Raw genomic sequence first — 16719 nt, 5'->3', positions numbered from 1 at the left:
CCACTCCGCACTCCCCCCATCATTCACTATGGTAAGATTTTTTGTTCTGATGATGCCTTACACCTGATCCCTTCGACACCTCGTGGTTGCATAGGCTGGTGCTGGCTGTACTTCTTCCAAGGCAGATTTGCTTGTTCTCCCGGCAGTTGGTAATATTCTTATAGTGGAAGTATATTAGGACCCCTGGTGGCTAATGTTTAGTATTGGGCTGGGAACTGCAAGATCAGGCGTTCCAAACCACCAATCTATCCTCAGTAGAAAGAAGGGGCTTTCTGCTCCTGTAAAGAGTTCATTCCTGGAAAGCCACAGGGGCAGTTTCTCCCCTGCCCTAGAGTGCCACTGTGACTCGATGTGCCATTGACTCGATGAAAGTGAGCGGTGTATGGGTTTCTCGGATCACACTAACATTTGGATGTCTTAGAAAAACAGAAATGTATGGTCTCCGACTTCTGGGGGGTTGCGTCTGCATTTAGGATATCTGCAGGGACGTGCTCTCTTCCAAAGCCCTAGAAGGAAGATCCTTCCCTGTCTCTCTCAGTGTCTGGTAGGCAGCCTCAGGCATTCTTTAGCCTGCAGCTACTGCATAGCTCCATCTCTATGAGCCCTTTTCCCCCAACCTCTGTGTCGTTTTTCTTAGGGCCCCCAGTCAGATCAGATCAGGACTCACCCAGATCATTATGACTCATAGCAAGTCCGTAGGATGGAGTAGAGCTGTCCTTTCGGCTTTCCAAGTCTGTAAATCTTTAAGAGAGCCGAAAGCCTCATCTTTCTCCTTCAGAGTGGCAGGTGGGTTTGAACTGCTGACCTTGCAGATAGCAGCCCATTGTTCAATCCACTACTCTGCCAGGTGGACTCTTAACTGGGATCAAACCTGCCTCTTTCTCTACCTCCTCCCAGCCTCTAAACACCTACGGGAGGCCTTCAGAAAGTTCGCGAAAGAATCAAAGGAAAAGATCATGGCAATGTCTCATGAATATTGTGCAGCCCCTTCATAGTCAGAACCCACCTGCAGCCCTGGTGGCGGAGTGGTTACAAATTGAGCTGCTAACCACAAAGTCAGCAGGAAGCCACCAGCTGCTCCTGGGGAGAAAGACGGGGCTTTATATTCCTGTAAAGAGTTCCAGTCTCAGAAACCCACAGGGCCAGTTAGTTCTACCTTGTCCTGTAGGGTCACTATGAGTTAGCATCGACTTGATGACAGTGAACTTTTTGGTTTGGGGGGGTACCACAGGTACATGATGCTTGGCTATTAAGTGTCAGGTGGTTCAAACTCATGCAGCAGCTGAGCTGAAGAAAGGCCTGGTGACCTGTTGTGTTTCCATAAAGATGACAGCCTAGAAAACCCAATGGGGCAGCTCTATTTTGTCACATAGGTTGGTTATGCATCAAAATAGACTGCATAGTACTCAACAATAACAATTAAAGAATAAACAAGCACATTTTTATCTGTCTGTAAGCAATTCCAAGAACAGGATACTAGGATAAAGTGTAGTGTTTTTCAAGATATGCCTGTCACTGAAACCCAAAGCAGAAATTAGAACGATCTTACTGCAGGAAGAAAATGTGCTATTTGATACCCCCATAGACCTGATCAGGACAATACTGTCTCCCAGGGTTCTGGCAATGGTTCGACCCCAAGGAGGAGGGAGTTCGGGGTGTGGAGCTGGTCACCTGCGATCATGGGAGGCGTCCACAGAGGCGCCGTGACTGCTTGTATGCTGTCAAGTTGATTTTCAGTTCATGGTAACCCCAGGTGAGAATAACTTTTTAAAAAATGCAAATTCACTGCCGTGAAGTCAATTCTTCCTCCTGGCGACCCTGTAGGGCAGAGGAGAACTGCCCTGTGGGTGTCTGAGGCTGCAGATCCTTGTGTGAGCAGAAAGCCTCCTCTTTCTCCTGTTCTGCAACCTAATCAATCGGAATGTCTAGGTAGAGGAGCCAGGGATCTGTAGTTTCACCAGATCCCCAGGTGCTTCCAAAGATCAGCCAAGTTGGGAAGGTGAAGGGATCCCCAGCGTCTCCCTGTAAAAGGGTCACACCTCCCAGGAGGCGTCATTACAGTGTGACCTGATTGACAGGTTGGCCTCCACCCCTACACAAGTGCAAGTTGGCATAAAATCTGTTATATTTCACAAACATATTTTGCCTACTACCCCTCTTTAGGAAAAAGAAATTACTAAGCATCTTCCTGGGGAATTAAAACGTGTTGTACTTTTTGTCAGAATCCAGAATAAAGTATAGGTATTTGCATTTGCAGCCCCCTCCCCTATTGATCCATTACCCCCATGGGTGCCATCACCCACTTTGAGAAAGGAGAAGGGTTCAGAAAGCCATTGCATAAGTGGAGGAGGCAATATAGCTGCCCCTGCCCCAACACCATTTGTACTATGCACAGCAACTGCTCTGCGAAAATGACAGGATATTGTGAAATTTAAGTAAGCTGACAAGGTGAAGGAGGCATGTTTTGGTTAGATAGCTACCTATTAAGAGCATTGTGTAAGCATTAATTCATTTCTAATGATAGACTAGGGGGAAAATGTTTACTTTAGAGCAAAAGTGGCTCATCTAAGTGGATAACGAACCTAGTATTTAAAAGCAGCCTTTTTTAAGTTGGATACATATTTATATCTATAAATCTATATTTCTTTACTAATCGACTTACAGCCAGCACCTACCTCTCTGGCTGTTTAATATTGATTCTAAGGATATAATGTGATTTGGATACCCAGGCAGAGTTGGATTGATGAGGCTTACACAATTTTGGTGTTGTTGTCATGTGTAGTCAAGTTGGTTCCAACTCTAGTGCCCCTGTGTACAACAGAAAAAAACACTGCCCTGTCAGAGTAAACCAGCCTCTAACAACTGCAGGGTCCGTAGGCGCGACTGTATGGTGGTAATACAGTATACAAAGATTAAAGTAAAGTCATAGAAGATAGGAGAGATAGGCGAGAAGATAAAATAAAGGACTCAGACATATTTCATAGTAGCATGCTCACCTCAGCCCTTCTTGGTGGTCCACTTGGAGGTGGGAGAAGAGAGGAGGAGAGAGCGCAAGTATATTTCTAATCAAGGCTTATGTACACTTAGGGGTGTGCAAGCACCTCTGATTACACCATAATGGGAAGGGGTGGTACTATAGGCAATACAAGCAACGGGAAGGGAACAATCTAAGGGTGAACACGCAATAGGAAGAGGAGGGGCTAGGGGTACACATGTGACAAGATGGGCGGATCCTAGATTCAAAGTGGCAGCCTAACCTTGGTCATCCTTGAGTTGGCTTGACCTTGTCTCTGGGCTCTCCTTCAGGGGAACAATCCACTATCCTAATCAGCAGGGAGTGGGCCCCACCTAGGGTGGGACAGACAATAGGGTCTGACTACTCTAGATGTCTGATAACCCTCAGGGAGATAGCCTCTAAGCAGCTGACCTCCCATCATGCACTAGCAAACAGCCTCCGAGGTTTGGCCTATATTATGGTGGGGGACACTGGGGAAAAACCCTTTCTGTATCCTGCACCATCCTCACAAATTATACCATGTTTGAGCCTTTTGTTGCACCCACTGTGCCAAGCCATCTCATTGAAGGCCTTCCTCTTGTTTGCTGACCCTCTTTACCAAGCATGATGTTCTTTTTCAGGGACTGGTCTCTCCTGATCATTTGTCCAAAGCATGTGAGATGAAGACTTCCATCATTGCTTCTAAGAGCATTCTGCCTGCACTTCTTCCAAGACAGATTTATTTGTTTTTCTGGCAGTCCATGGCACTGTCAATATTCTTCACCAGCACCATAACTCAATGCATCAATTCTTATATCTTCCTTTTTTTTTTTTGATTGTCCAACTTCCACATGCGCCTGAGGCGATTGAAAATTCCATGGCTTGGGTTGTGTTCACCTTACTCCTCAAAGTGACATCCTTTCCCTTTTGCACTTTAAATAGAGTTCTTGTGCAGCAGATTTGCCCAAAGCAATGTCTTGGATATCTTAACTGCTACTTCCAAGAGCATTGCTAGTGGATCCAAGGAAAAGGAAATTCTCCAGTTATCACGATGTTAGTTAGCTATTGGTCCAATTGTGAGGATTTGGGCTTTCTTGGCACTGAGTTGTAATCCACACTGAAGTCTGTAGTCTGTGATTTTCAGCATCAAGTGCTTCAAGTCCTCCTCACTTTGAGCAAGCAAGGTTGTGTCATCTGCATATTGCAGGTTGTTAAGGAGTCTCCCTCCATTTCTGGTGTCACGATCTCCTTCATATAGACCAGCTTCCCAGATTGTCATCTCAGCATGCAGATTGAATAAGTGTGGCGAGAGGATGCAACTCCAACATGTACTTTTCCTAAATTTAAGTCACTCTGTATTACTGTGTTCTCTTTGAAGGATTGCCTCTTGATCCATGCACAGGTTCCCCATGAACACAACTTGGGCAGTCCTTCTTAAACAAAACAAAAACCCAGATTATTATATTACATTAAAAAAAAGCAGCACACCCCTTGACTCCATTTTCAGCCCAACAATAGACAGATCTATAAGGGAACGATAACACTAGGGAGAGATGCACACCTCAGAAGCATCCAGAACTATTTGCAATAAAAAGAAGCCCTTGTGACAGAGTGGGTTAGGTGCTGGGCTAACTACAAGGTCAGCACTCCATGGGAGAAAGATGAGATTTTCTGTTCATACAAAGACTTTTAGCTCTGGAAAACCTGAATTGGGATTCACTTGATGGCAGTGGTGGGCTGAGATTGTAAGATTGATTTGGCGGCAGAGAGAAAGAAAGAAGGCAAAGATAGAAAACCATTTCAAAGGTTTATTTCAGAGCTCCTGGGTGAGGTTCATGGGCCCTTAAGTCAGAGCCAGAGAAGTCAGGCTGCCCGGGAGGGAGGGGAGTGCAGAGAAAGAGACAGGAGCATCCTGAGCTCCTAGGAGAGGTTCACGGATCCGCAGATGGGAGCCCCCCTGCAAGGTCATGCTGCCTGGGAGGAAGAGGAAGGGTTTTATAGTACTGGTCTAGGGTAGGGATAGTTTGGGGAATTTTCCTTGTGGTTTGGCTGTTCTGCAAGGTGGGCATTTAGAACTCAGTCACAATGCAACAATGCCATCAGAGCTGCCATCCATCTGTGTCAGGGTTTCAAAGGCCATCATCAGGAGTTGTGCACCATTGAACACTGTCATCAGGGTATTGCTCCACTTGCCTGCCCTACCAGTTCCCATTTCTGCCTAACAGAGATCAAAATGGAAGCATTTACCCAAGGACTAGGTTGGTAGGAGGATTGGGAAAGAGGGAGGCAGGCAAACAGAAAACACAAGGAGGAGGTGGATAAGGGATGTTTTGTAGGGATTGCAACCAAAGATATGAAACAAAATGAGTATGAACTGTTGGATGGAAAACTGATCTGCTCTTTAAACTTTCACCTTGTTCACATTGATAAACAAATAAGTTTTAAAAGTTTTATAAGGAGGGAAAAAGAAGTAATTTTTCATGATATTTTCACATGCACATAGACCAGCGGTTCTCAACTTGGGGGTCACAAACCCTTTGGGGGTCAAATGATCCTTTCACAGGGGCTGTTTCCAATGGTCTTAGGAACTGAGACACTGCTCCCCTATCAGTCTCCAGGCAGGTCCACCCACCTGCAGATACACCCACATATGGGTCACCACAACAAGGAACCATATTAAAGGGTTATGGCATTACGGAGGTTAAGAACCACTCACACAGACAAATGAACACAGTGCTAGAATCCTTCCCAAAGCCTGAGGGGGTCCACACAAATACAGTTCCTGGAACTTCAAGGTGCCTTCAATAGTGGAGCATGTTGTTGTGGTCTACTATGCAGTTGGCCCCTGTGGACAATGGGACATGCTATCCGGTCCAGCACCATCCCATAATCATTTGAAGAGTGGACCACTGGATTCCAGAGTGTTCTTATTGGTTAGTTTAGTTCTTTCAATCTGCTCTGACTTGTCTGGACGGTTCTTCTCAGCCACATAGCAACTTGTAGGCTTTCACTGGATGGGCAGTAGCTCGATTTCAAGTCTTCTGCCTGGAAGTGAGGATTCCATGCAACCACCAACGGAGAAAACGCTGGCTATTTTGTGTGTGAGCTTGGCCTGGCTATGGTTACCAGAGGTTTTGCTAAACACTAGAGTAGTGGCCGTTACTTCTGGGCCTGCCACCACATTCAGGGTTATAGTCCTTGTGCTATATATATTAATTCACCTCCCTGGAGTGAGTAAGGAGCCTAGGGGGTATATTGGGTTATGTAAGTTGAGCAAGGTGAGCAGTCCAAAACCACCAGCCCTCTGAGGGAAAAGATGCGACTCTCTGCTTCCATAAGGAGTCACAGTCTAGGAAGCCCACAGGGGCAGTTCTACTCTATCCTATAGAATTGCTGAGTCGAAATCAACTTGATGGCAGTAAGTTTGGCTTGGAATAAGTGAGAAGGAGCTTAGTGGTGCCATGGTTACAGCACTCACTGTTACTGAAAGGCTAGCAGCTCCAATCCATTAGCGGCTCCTTGGGAGAGAGAGGTGGCCATTGGCTTCCATGAAGATTTTGGCCTTAGAAACCTTTTGGGACAGTTGTACTCTGACCTGTGGAGTCTCTAGGAGTCAGGATCAACTTGACCATGATGGGCTTGTGCTTTGAGACTGAGTGAAGTAACCAAGTTAAGCTCTAAAGGCAACGAGAGCAAACTGGCCTCTAAAAAGTTCAATGACTATGTAGACCCTTTATTATTATTTTTTTTGACTACATAGATCTTTACAGTGTTGGCCCCAGGACATACAGATGCACACCAGCTAATTGATTCGGGAAATTTGAATTATCAATCTGAAGCTATTTTCTTCAGGATGGCCAAGAACAGACTCATTTGTTGGAATTCTAAGCGAGCAAGACTTTTGTTCTAGAAACATTCATGACGAAGTGCAACCATTGTTGCTTTGGGCACTTTCTCATGATCTAAACACCATTTTTCCAACACCAGAAACTCCTGAGTCTGGAGAGCTGTTTTCCTTCAATTTAATGAAGCGAATATGCTTTCCTTTAAATCGGTGGTTCTCAACCTGTGGGTCGAGACCCCTTTGGGTCAAACAATCCTTTCATGGGGGTCACCCTATTCATAACAGTAGCAAAATGACAGTTATGCAGTAGCAACGAAAATAATCTTATGGTTGGGGGTGGGGGGTCACCACAACATGAGAAACTGTATGGAAAGGCCCCGGCATTAGGAAGGTTGAGAACCGCTGCCTTAAATCGATGAGCAATGCCAGTCAGGGTCTTTGAGTGGTTCTCAAGCTGCAAATGGAGTTCCATTTACTCTGAGTGTCTCTTTAAGCAATTCCAGAGGAGAGGCATGGTACTCCGGGAAGACTCTGAGAGAAAAGTGGATTTTCAAATACGCAAATGAAGTTTTGACTGTCCAGAAGGTGTTTATACTGTAGTAATGAGGGGCAGAAAGTGTTTGAGTACCTGAATTAATAATAACCTCAACTTCCTGCTCAGTCCTCTTGACCTCATTAACCTGTCTACAGGTGCCTACAGCAAAGTTATATACAGACTTCCCCCTCTCCCCACCCCATCTGAAAGTAGAGCATTTGTAGTAAAACTTTCATGAGCTGAACTGGCGTAAAGGGAAGAAACTAGTCCCATTAATTTATAGGGGGAAATTTTTTTTAATCGTTTTATTACAGGCTCATACAGCTCTTATCACAATCCATACATACATCAATTGTGTAAAGCACATTTGTACATACATTGCCCTCATCATTTTCAAAACATTTCCTCTCCACCTAAACCCCTGGCATCAGGTCCTCATTTTTCCCCTCTCTCCCCGCTCCCCCCTTCCTCATGAGCCCTTGATAATTTATAAATTATTATTTTGTCATATCTTGCCCTGTCCGACGTCTCCCCCCACCCACTTTTCTGTTGTCTGTCCCCCAGGGAGGAGGTCACATATAGTTCCTTGTCATCGGTTCCCTCTTTCCAATCCACTCTCCCTCTACCCTCCTAGTACCACCACTCACACCACTGGTCCTGAAGGGATCATCTGCCCTGGATTCCCTGTGTTTCCAGTTCCTATCTGTACCAGTGTACATCCTCTGGTCTAGCCAGACTTGCAAGGTAGAATTTGGATCATGATAATGGGAGCGGGGAGGAAGCATTTAGGAACTAGAGGAAAGTTGTGTTTTTCATCGTTGCTACCTCGCACCCTAGCTGGCTCGTCTCCCAGGGGGAATTTTTTTTTAGAGAATTCCTAGACCCAGAAAATAACCCACCAAGTCATGTCAACACACAGAACCCACCATACTACTAATCTGTCATGCTCACAGACACCGTTCACAGCTATGGTGGCCAGATGCTGAGCTGCGGCTTGTAGTTCGCCCAGGGAAGGGGCGTGGCCAGGCCGCCCGCTGCTCAGGGTGTCTGCTGCCTCTTAATGGCTCTCTGCAGAACAACCGCTGAATGTGAGTTTTGCTTTCCACCTTTCTCTCTACAAGTGCAAATCCTCTGTGGATTTCTTTCAGTTCATAAAGACTGGTAGTGATTGAGATCTTTCGTAAAAGTGAAGTGGCAGTAAAGGGAATTTTCTAAAAGTGGAGAAACACCTGTATTTAAAAGCATTCTATGACGGAACAGTTCCAGCCGACCCAAGAGTGAGAAAGGACTGGAACCTCCATGTTCCTGGTTGATCAAGCTTCAGCAATGAGCAACAGTTTGTCAGTCTCGTTGAATGGTTCACTACATTTCCTTTTGCTCAAGTACATTCAAGCCAATCCCGGCACTGTGTCTTTTTAACCACAGGCAATGTAGTGCACCCTCTACTTCAAACAGACATAAGGGGAAAAGAAACCATCATGACCAAGCTGTTATCCATCCTGCCTCACACTGATTGCTCCTATTCCGGCTCTTGGCACCACCCCTTGTGCGTCAGAACTATGCTCCTGAGAGTTTCCTATGGCAGACTCTTCAGAAGCACCCCATCAAACACCCTCCCGTGCCCCAAGGCACCTCTGGGGGAAACTTGCACCTACTACCTCTTGGTTAACAGCCACGCACACTTGTTATTTACACTTCTCAGGGACTACTAATCCTCTGATGTTGTTGTTGTTATTGCTATTGTCAGGTACAGCTGAGTCAACCCCTACGTACAACAGAATGAAATACCACCGAGTCCTGCACCGTCTGACAATGGTTCTGTTTGAGCCCTTGTGGCAGTCACTGTGTCAATGCATCTTGTCCAGGGCCTTTCTCTTTTACTCTGCCCCTCTACTTCACCAAGCATGATGCCTGTGGGGGACCAGCCTCCACAACTGAATGGGTCGAGGGGCTGTTGTGTAATTGAGGGGTACATTAAAGAGACATGAGACAAGGCTGGCCAGGGCTCACCTCTTCCATGTTGACCCGGAACCAGAATGAGACCATAATGTAGTCTCTCATAGGCTTATGTAATCTCGGGTATGCACGCCACGGTAAGCACATACGTAACAAGAAGGAGATGTTTTAGAGACATACACGTAACAGGAGGGGGACGAGCTAGGGGTGTACATGCAATAGGAAGGGGAGGTACTAGAGGCATACATGTGACAGGAAGGTACATATGCAACAAGATGGGTGTGGGCTCTAGAGTCAAGATGGCAGCCTAACCTTAGTCGTCCCTGAGTTGGCTTGACCTTGATGTCTTTGAGCAATTCTCCAGGGAAAAAATCTATGATCCTTATCAGAAGCAGTGGGCTGTACTTAGGGTTAGATCTGACTGCTTTGGATGGCAAATAACCTTTAGGCAGATAGCCTTCAACAGTTGACCTTCAAAAGTATAGGGAGTGACCATGTGTTTGCAAATTGCACCTTAAATTTGGAATTATTATGGGGGGATATTGAGAGGAATGACTTTTACTTAGGAGAATGTGACTGGAATTCATCTCCAACTTATGAGTGTGAGGTTTCCTCCACGGAGCTCTGGCCTTCCAGACTCCTTAATGTACGGCAGTTAAGAATTTGTCCATAAATACTCTCTTCCTGGTTTTCAGTTTCCCACAGGTGTCCTTGTCCAGGGACTGGTCTCGCCTGACAACATAGCCAAAGTTCATGAGACGAAGTCTTGCCTTCCTTGCCTCTAGGAAGCATTCTGGTTATTTTTCTTCCAAGACAGATTTGTTTGTTCTTTTGGCATCACACGGTATTTTCTATATTCTTCTCCAGCACCTTAACTCAAATTCATCTATTCTTCAGTCTTCTTTATTCAATGGCCAACTTTTACATGCATCTGAGGTGACTGGAAATACCATAGCATGGGACAGTGCACCTATCCTCAAGGTAACATCATTATTCTCCAACACTTGAAGGAGTGTTAGTGAGACAGACGAGCACTAGCCACTGTAAGGCCATCTTATTGACTGCTCAATGACCTTCCCCTCCCATCTTGGAAAGTCCCACTAGTGATTGATTTTAGAATGTACTCTTATGTTCTTAAGATCCGAACATTATAATTAATAACACTGCTCCTTTTGATGTTGTAACCAGGATGCTACTATTCTTATTTTATTAACCAGGAAGTTATAATCAACGCTGTACCCTGTAATGCTCACTAACTCTAAAGAATAATAACATTAATTTTGCTTTCTGCTCTGCCCATGCTTGCTTAAGTCCTAGACCAATCATAAATGAGTTTTTGCTATTAAAGATGGACTGAAATGTCCACTCAGAACTGCAATCAAAGAATCACTTTTATATTCTAGCACTTTTATAACTGAATAAAGACTCCTCTAAGTTATCAAGGTACTATAGTGACTGTCATTTATTTGAACCCACAACACTGTACCCATTCCAAAGAAAGGCAACCCAACAGCATGTTCCAAGTATAGAATAATAACATTGACATCATATGTAAATGGAAGTTTGATGAGGATCATCCGACAATGTTTGCAACAATACACTGATGGGGAGCTGCCAGAGGTTCAGGATAGATTCAGAAAAGGGCCTGGAACAAGGGACATCATTGCTTATGTCAAATGAATCTTGACTCAAAACACAGAATACCAGAAAGATGTTTACTTTTATTTTATTGACTGTATAAAAGCTGTTGACTGTGTGAATCATAACCAACTACAGATCACTTTGAGAAGAGTGGGAATTCTAGAGCACTGCATTGTGCTCATGCACATTTCCTCTACATCATCTTTTTACAGTTAGTTTTCTCATTAGGATCCAAATCTGGCTATGTCTTTGTGGTAGTTACATAATCTGGTGTCAATTTGGGACTTGAGAGGATTAAGAGTGAAGGGGTGGAGTCTAGTCTGTCAATCTGGTGATAGCAAATGAGGCCTCTATGTGGGCATGGCTTCCTGAGAATTCTGGTAAATCCTGATTTTCCTCATTGGAGGCAGGAGACACTTTCTCTCTATGCTGACTTCCTGCGAGACATCCCTGAGGACAAGCCAGATGGACCCACCCTGATGCAGCCCTGGGAACTGGAGCAGCCATGCTGAGACCCCTGCCAGCGCTGAGATGCTGACAATGTCACTGGATCCAAGGACTTTCTACCCACTGGCCTGTGATCATCCTGCACTCAGTGTCATTGCATGTGTTTTGTGAGTCAGAAGAGGGCTTTATAGATTGGTATTGGGCATATGGGCTGATATCAGACTTACAGACTTGTTCTGGACTGGACTGGGATGCTTTCTCAATGTATAATTAGCCTTTATATAAAACACTCTCTTATACACATATGCGTTTCTATGGATTTGTTTCTCTAGTCCACCCAGACCAACAGTCGGTAAGTCATTTTTATTCCATAACAATCCTCTTCACTTCTCCTGACCACTGATTGGTTGTCAAAATAGGGCTTGTTCTGTAAAGTGACCTACTTTCTGCATTTGTCATATTGTTTTCTCTTAGTGACATTTAACCGTTTTTACCTTCTGTATTTCCTATAAACTGGCGTCATAGGATTCCAGTTGGATTTTCTGAACAAGCAAACATCATACTTCCTAGTGCATTACATCATGAGGCATAGCATGTCCATGTGTCCCACATTTAAGGAGCCCTAGTGGTGTAGTGGGCGTACTAATTGGACTGTTAATGTAAGGTGACCAGATTTTAATATTGGTAAAGCGGGACAAAAAGCGGGACACCATTGATAAAACTCATATCCTGGCGAAATAGCCACATGGCAGCCGAAAACTGTATACCCTAGTTTGTCATGCATTCTAAAGGCGGGACGTCTGGTCACCTTATATAAATGACAAGGTCAGTAGTATGAAACCACCAGCCACTTTGCTAGAGAAAAATGAGGCCATCTGCTCCTATAGATATTTACAATCTTGGAAACCCAAGGGACCATTCTACTCTGTTCTATAGGTTTGCTATGGGTCAGATTTGACTGTGAGTTTTTGGGTAGGTCCCACATTTCGGGGTGCTCAGTATTCTGAATAGCCTAGTGGTGTCCCTATCAGCCCTTCCTTAAAAAGTTAGGAACTCTTCCTACTGAATGGCTTTAACTTCTATTTCTGTTCATTGCTTACACATTTTATTTGAATATCCATTGCTGTCAGGTGCATTTGGACTCAGAGTGACCCAACAGAACAGAATAGAACTGCTCCCTGGAGTTTCCGAAAGCTATAATTCTTACAGAAGCAGATTGTCCCATCTTTGCCCCATAGTTACTGGTGCGTTCAATTTGCCTACCCTTTGAATAGCAGCTGAGCAGCGAAGCACTGTGCATGGGCACTGAATGATGTAATGTGGCTTTTCTAGTCAAAGTCTCTCACTCCCACCAAATGGCCTTTCCCTGCAGGTGTCTGGTAGGAAGGTGGGGGAAGATACTGATATGGATTTATTTGTGAGTAACTGCAAACAGGATCCCCCGGAGTGCCAACCTGCTGTGCATAAAATGAACCCTCTGAGAAGTAGGAGGCGGGGTCTCATTGCCCGCAAGAGCTAGCAGTGGAGTGTGTCCCCTGGACCCGAGATCCCCTCGCAGCGAACATTCTGGATCCAGAAAAGCAGCAGCACAACCAAGAGCTGGCGCCCAGAACAGAGAGGTGGACTTCCCAACACTCAGAGCAAGTCAAGCCGAGTGCTTTTTCACAGGAGGCTGGCTTGCAGAGTGGCACCTAATCCTGGGAGCTGGGTTCGCTGACCTGGGCTCCACAAGGATTTAGTGGGTCAGCGCCTCTAGGAGGAAAGCAGCCTCATCTGCAACCCCAAGAAACTCCTCCGGCTTCCAGAATGGTGGTGGAATGGAGTGCTTAATGCAGGTGACCTCATGGCAGCTGGGGAAGAAAGCGCTGCTGTGTGGGCACCTCCCATCAGGTTGGGCGGTGCCAACGGTTTGCACCGGACAGGTTGGCAGTTGGAGCCTTCTGGTGGTATGGCCAGAGAGCAGTCTGGAGATCTGCTCGTGGGAAGACCACAGCCCAGTGCTGCCCTGCAGCTCAAGGGGCCATCACAAGGTGGGGTTGCCTTGATGACCATACATTTGGTTCTTGGCAGGAGCACACCAGAGCTCTTACTCTACAATAAAACCACAGTCTTTTTCTATGTGTCGTTCCAAACTGCTGACCTTGTGGTTAACAGTCCAATTTGTAACCCACTTACAGCTCATGTCTCCCTAATTCACTGCCGTCTCCGCCCAGCCCTTGGGTTTGAGATGCTGATGATTTAAGAGAGGCAGGGATCATCAGTCCCTTGCAGGGCAGCCTAATGGACAAGAATAGAGTCATACAGGACTAGACTCCTCGCAGGGCTATGTCTTGGTTGGGAAAATATGGCCTCTGACTACCCATTGTTAGTACATCTCTGGGCAACTTGTGCCTCCCAAGCTCTGGAATATGACTCTATATGCCACGGAGCTAATTTCCCCTGTGGTTCCCCGTGGACGCAGTGTTAATTCTCATCCATCGCCTCAGATCCTGCACAGCTGCTCCCCACTGGGCCCCAGAGACTCCCACTGCATGATTTGTGTCTTCTCATCAGGTAACACTGTTCCTCCTCCATTAGGGTCTGGAGTACCCCTTTGCATTTGAAGTATCAATTAGCATTGTTCTCGTACATTCTACATTTGAGAGGCTCCTTTCCTCAGGGGGAATGCATTTCCAATATTTTATTAAAGCCCCCTAATGCTTGCCATTTTGAGCATAACATTTGTTTAGTTGGTTTTCCATAAAAGTGATGATCTTTTTTTTGGGTTGTTGTTGGTAATTTCTCTTGCCTTATTTATTGAATTTTAAATAGCTTTGCTGAGTTCACTGATTCACAGAGGGGAAAATACAGATGCTTAGCAGAAGAGCTAGACTTGCAGATCTCCTTGTCAATTGGATTTCTTGCAGAACAGAGAAGTCTAAACTTCCATCTCTGAGCATTTTTCTGCCTGAGCACTTAGGAAGAGGGGGACGGGAATCAGGTTGTTGTTTTTGGGTTTGTTTGTTTTTTGGGAATCAGGTTTGTGGGAGCATACCAGGAATTCCCAGATGGCTCTGAATGAATGCAGCCCACTGTATGCCCGTGAAGCTCTGTGCTCTGCCAGCATCCGGCCTGCAGGAAGGGCATGGCAAAGGGCAGGGCCGGGCTGTCCTGCAGGGCCCGGCAGGGAACGGAAATCATGTGCAGCCTGCATTGAGATTCTTCAAGCTGCTGCCAATGCCCTGGCACGGTCACCTCCAGGCAGAAACCTGGCCTTGAGAATATTTTAATATGAACTCAAAGTGCCAATGAGGGCCAGAAATGTCATGTATAGGAGTGAAGACAGCTGGGTGAGAGACGGCAGTGAATTAGGGAGACATGGGTTGTAGTAGGTTATGAGATGGGCTGCTAACCACAAGGCCAGCAGTTCAGAACCACCAGCTGCTCCTCAGAACGGTGAAGGTGTTTGCTCTCCTAAAGATTTACATGATAAAGAACACGATCAATGGAGGAAAGATGGAAGCTGTCAAGGATTTCATCTTGTGTGGATCCCGTCAATGCTCATGAAAGCAGCAGTCAGGAGATCAAGTGACGCATTGCACTGGGTAAATCGCGACACAGGACCTCCTTAGAGTCTTATAGAGCAAGGCTGTTACTTTGACTACGGTGAGCCAAACCCAAGCCATGGTATTTTGAATCATTTCACATGCATGTGAAAATTGGATCCTGAATAAGTGAAAAGACTGACGAATGGATGCATTTGAATTACGACGCTGGAGAATATTGAAAGTACCATGGATTGCCAAAAGAACAAACAAATCTGTCTTGGAATTAATACAACAAGAATGCTTCAAAGAAGTAATGCTTTAAGGATGGTAAGACATCATCCCATGGACTTTGGACATGTTTTCACTTGAGACCAGTCCTTGGAGAAGGACACGGGTGGTCAAGTAGAAGATGGAAGGAGAAAGGACCTTGACAAGATGGATTGGCCCAGTGGCTGCAATTATGGGCTCCATGACCTGACGTCAATGACCGACCTATAACCCCACCCCCAGCCCAGGGACAAGCAACAGGAACATGGGCGAAGGGAGACCGCAGATGGTGTAAGATATGATAATAATAACAATAATTTATCATTTACCAGGGGTCTACGAGGGTGCGAGGGTGGAGGAGGGAGAGGGACCAAAAAGGAGCTGACACCAAGGGCTGAAGCAGAAAGAAAATGTTTTGAAAGTGATGATGGCAACATATGTACAAAAGTGTTTAATACAATTGATGTATGAATTGTTATAGGAGAGCAACAAATGTACAAATGTGCTTGACACAATGGATGGATGTATGGATTGTGATAAGGGTTGTATGAGCCCCCAATAAAATGATTTGAAAAAGTAAATGATTTACTACTAAAAAAAATAATCATGGGCTCAATGACAGCTCACACGTACGAACCACGGTGAGGCTGGCGCCGGACGGGGCCTTGTTTTGTTCCGCTGTGCCCAGGGCAGCTATGAGTCGGAACGAACTCCATGCAGACGGCATGTAACAACAAAGACTGACTGCGTTGGTGGCCCCAAAGGGGCAGCTGGACGCCGCCCTAGTTAGTAGGAGTCAGAATCGACAGTGGGTTTGGTCCCTACTGAAGGAATTCTTGGGAGGAACAAATGGTTAAGCATGTGTCTACCAGACAAAAGGCTGGCCGTTTGAATTCACTCGGAGATGCCCCAGAAGAAAGGCCCGGTCCTGCGCTTCTGCAAGGGCGCCACTTGAACATCCTACCGAGTGACGCTGCTGGCAGCGGTAGGGTTGTCATGCATTGAAATGGACTCAGTGGCAACTGCAATTTTCTGTTTTATTTCCCCCAGTCTCCTTGACGATGGTGTACACCCTCAGACACCTCCTGGATGTTACCTGACTTGCTCAGGTCTTTGATGTTACCTGATCTACTGCTTGTGTGGATGTTCACATGAAATTTTCAGATTTCAAACATTGATTTTAAAGCAAATGGGTTTGTTTTTTTAAACACAGCTTGGGGCTTGTCCCGTAGGGGACACAGTACTTTAATACCACCACACAACATATCAGAGTGTCTATTTTTCAGATCAAGATGAGTCAATCGCTGGTTTGCTGATGCTGTCTGTGAGCAGCGGCTCCAGCCACAGACCTGCCAGGGATAAACTAGCTCGGTTCTGGCTGGTAACCAGAGGCTGGACTTCCGCAGTTGTGTGCCAGGTGTCAAATGGAGCTCTGGATGGATGAATATGGATCCGGACAGAGCCATAAGCCAGAGCCCCTGCTCTATTGATCAAGGGCCAGCTGTGA

This window comes from Echinops telfairi, unplaced genomic scaffold, assembly GCF_000313985.2.
Source record: "Echinops telfairi isolate 266 unplaced genomic scaffold, ASM31398v2 ScPeMD7_7468;HRSCAF=8506_0, whole genome shotgun sequence".
NCBI classification, from domain to species: domain Eukaryota; kingdom Metazoa; phylum Chordata; class Mammalia; order Afrosoricida; family Tenrecidae; genus Echinops; species Echinops telfairi.
Note: the sequence above shows the minus strand (reverse complement) of the source record.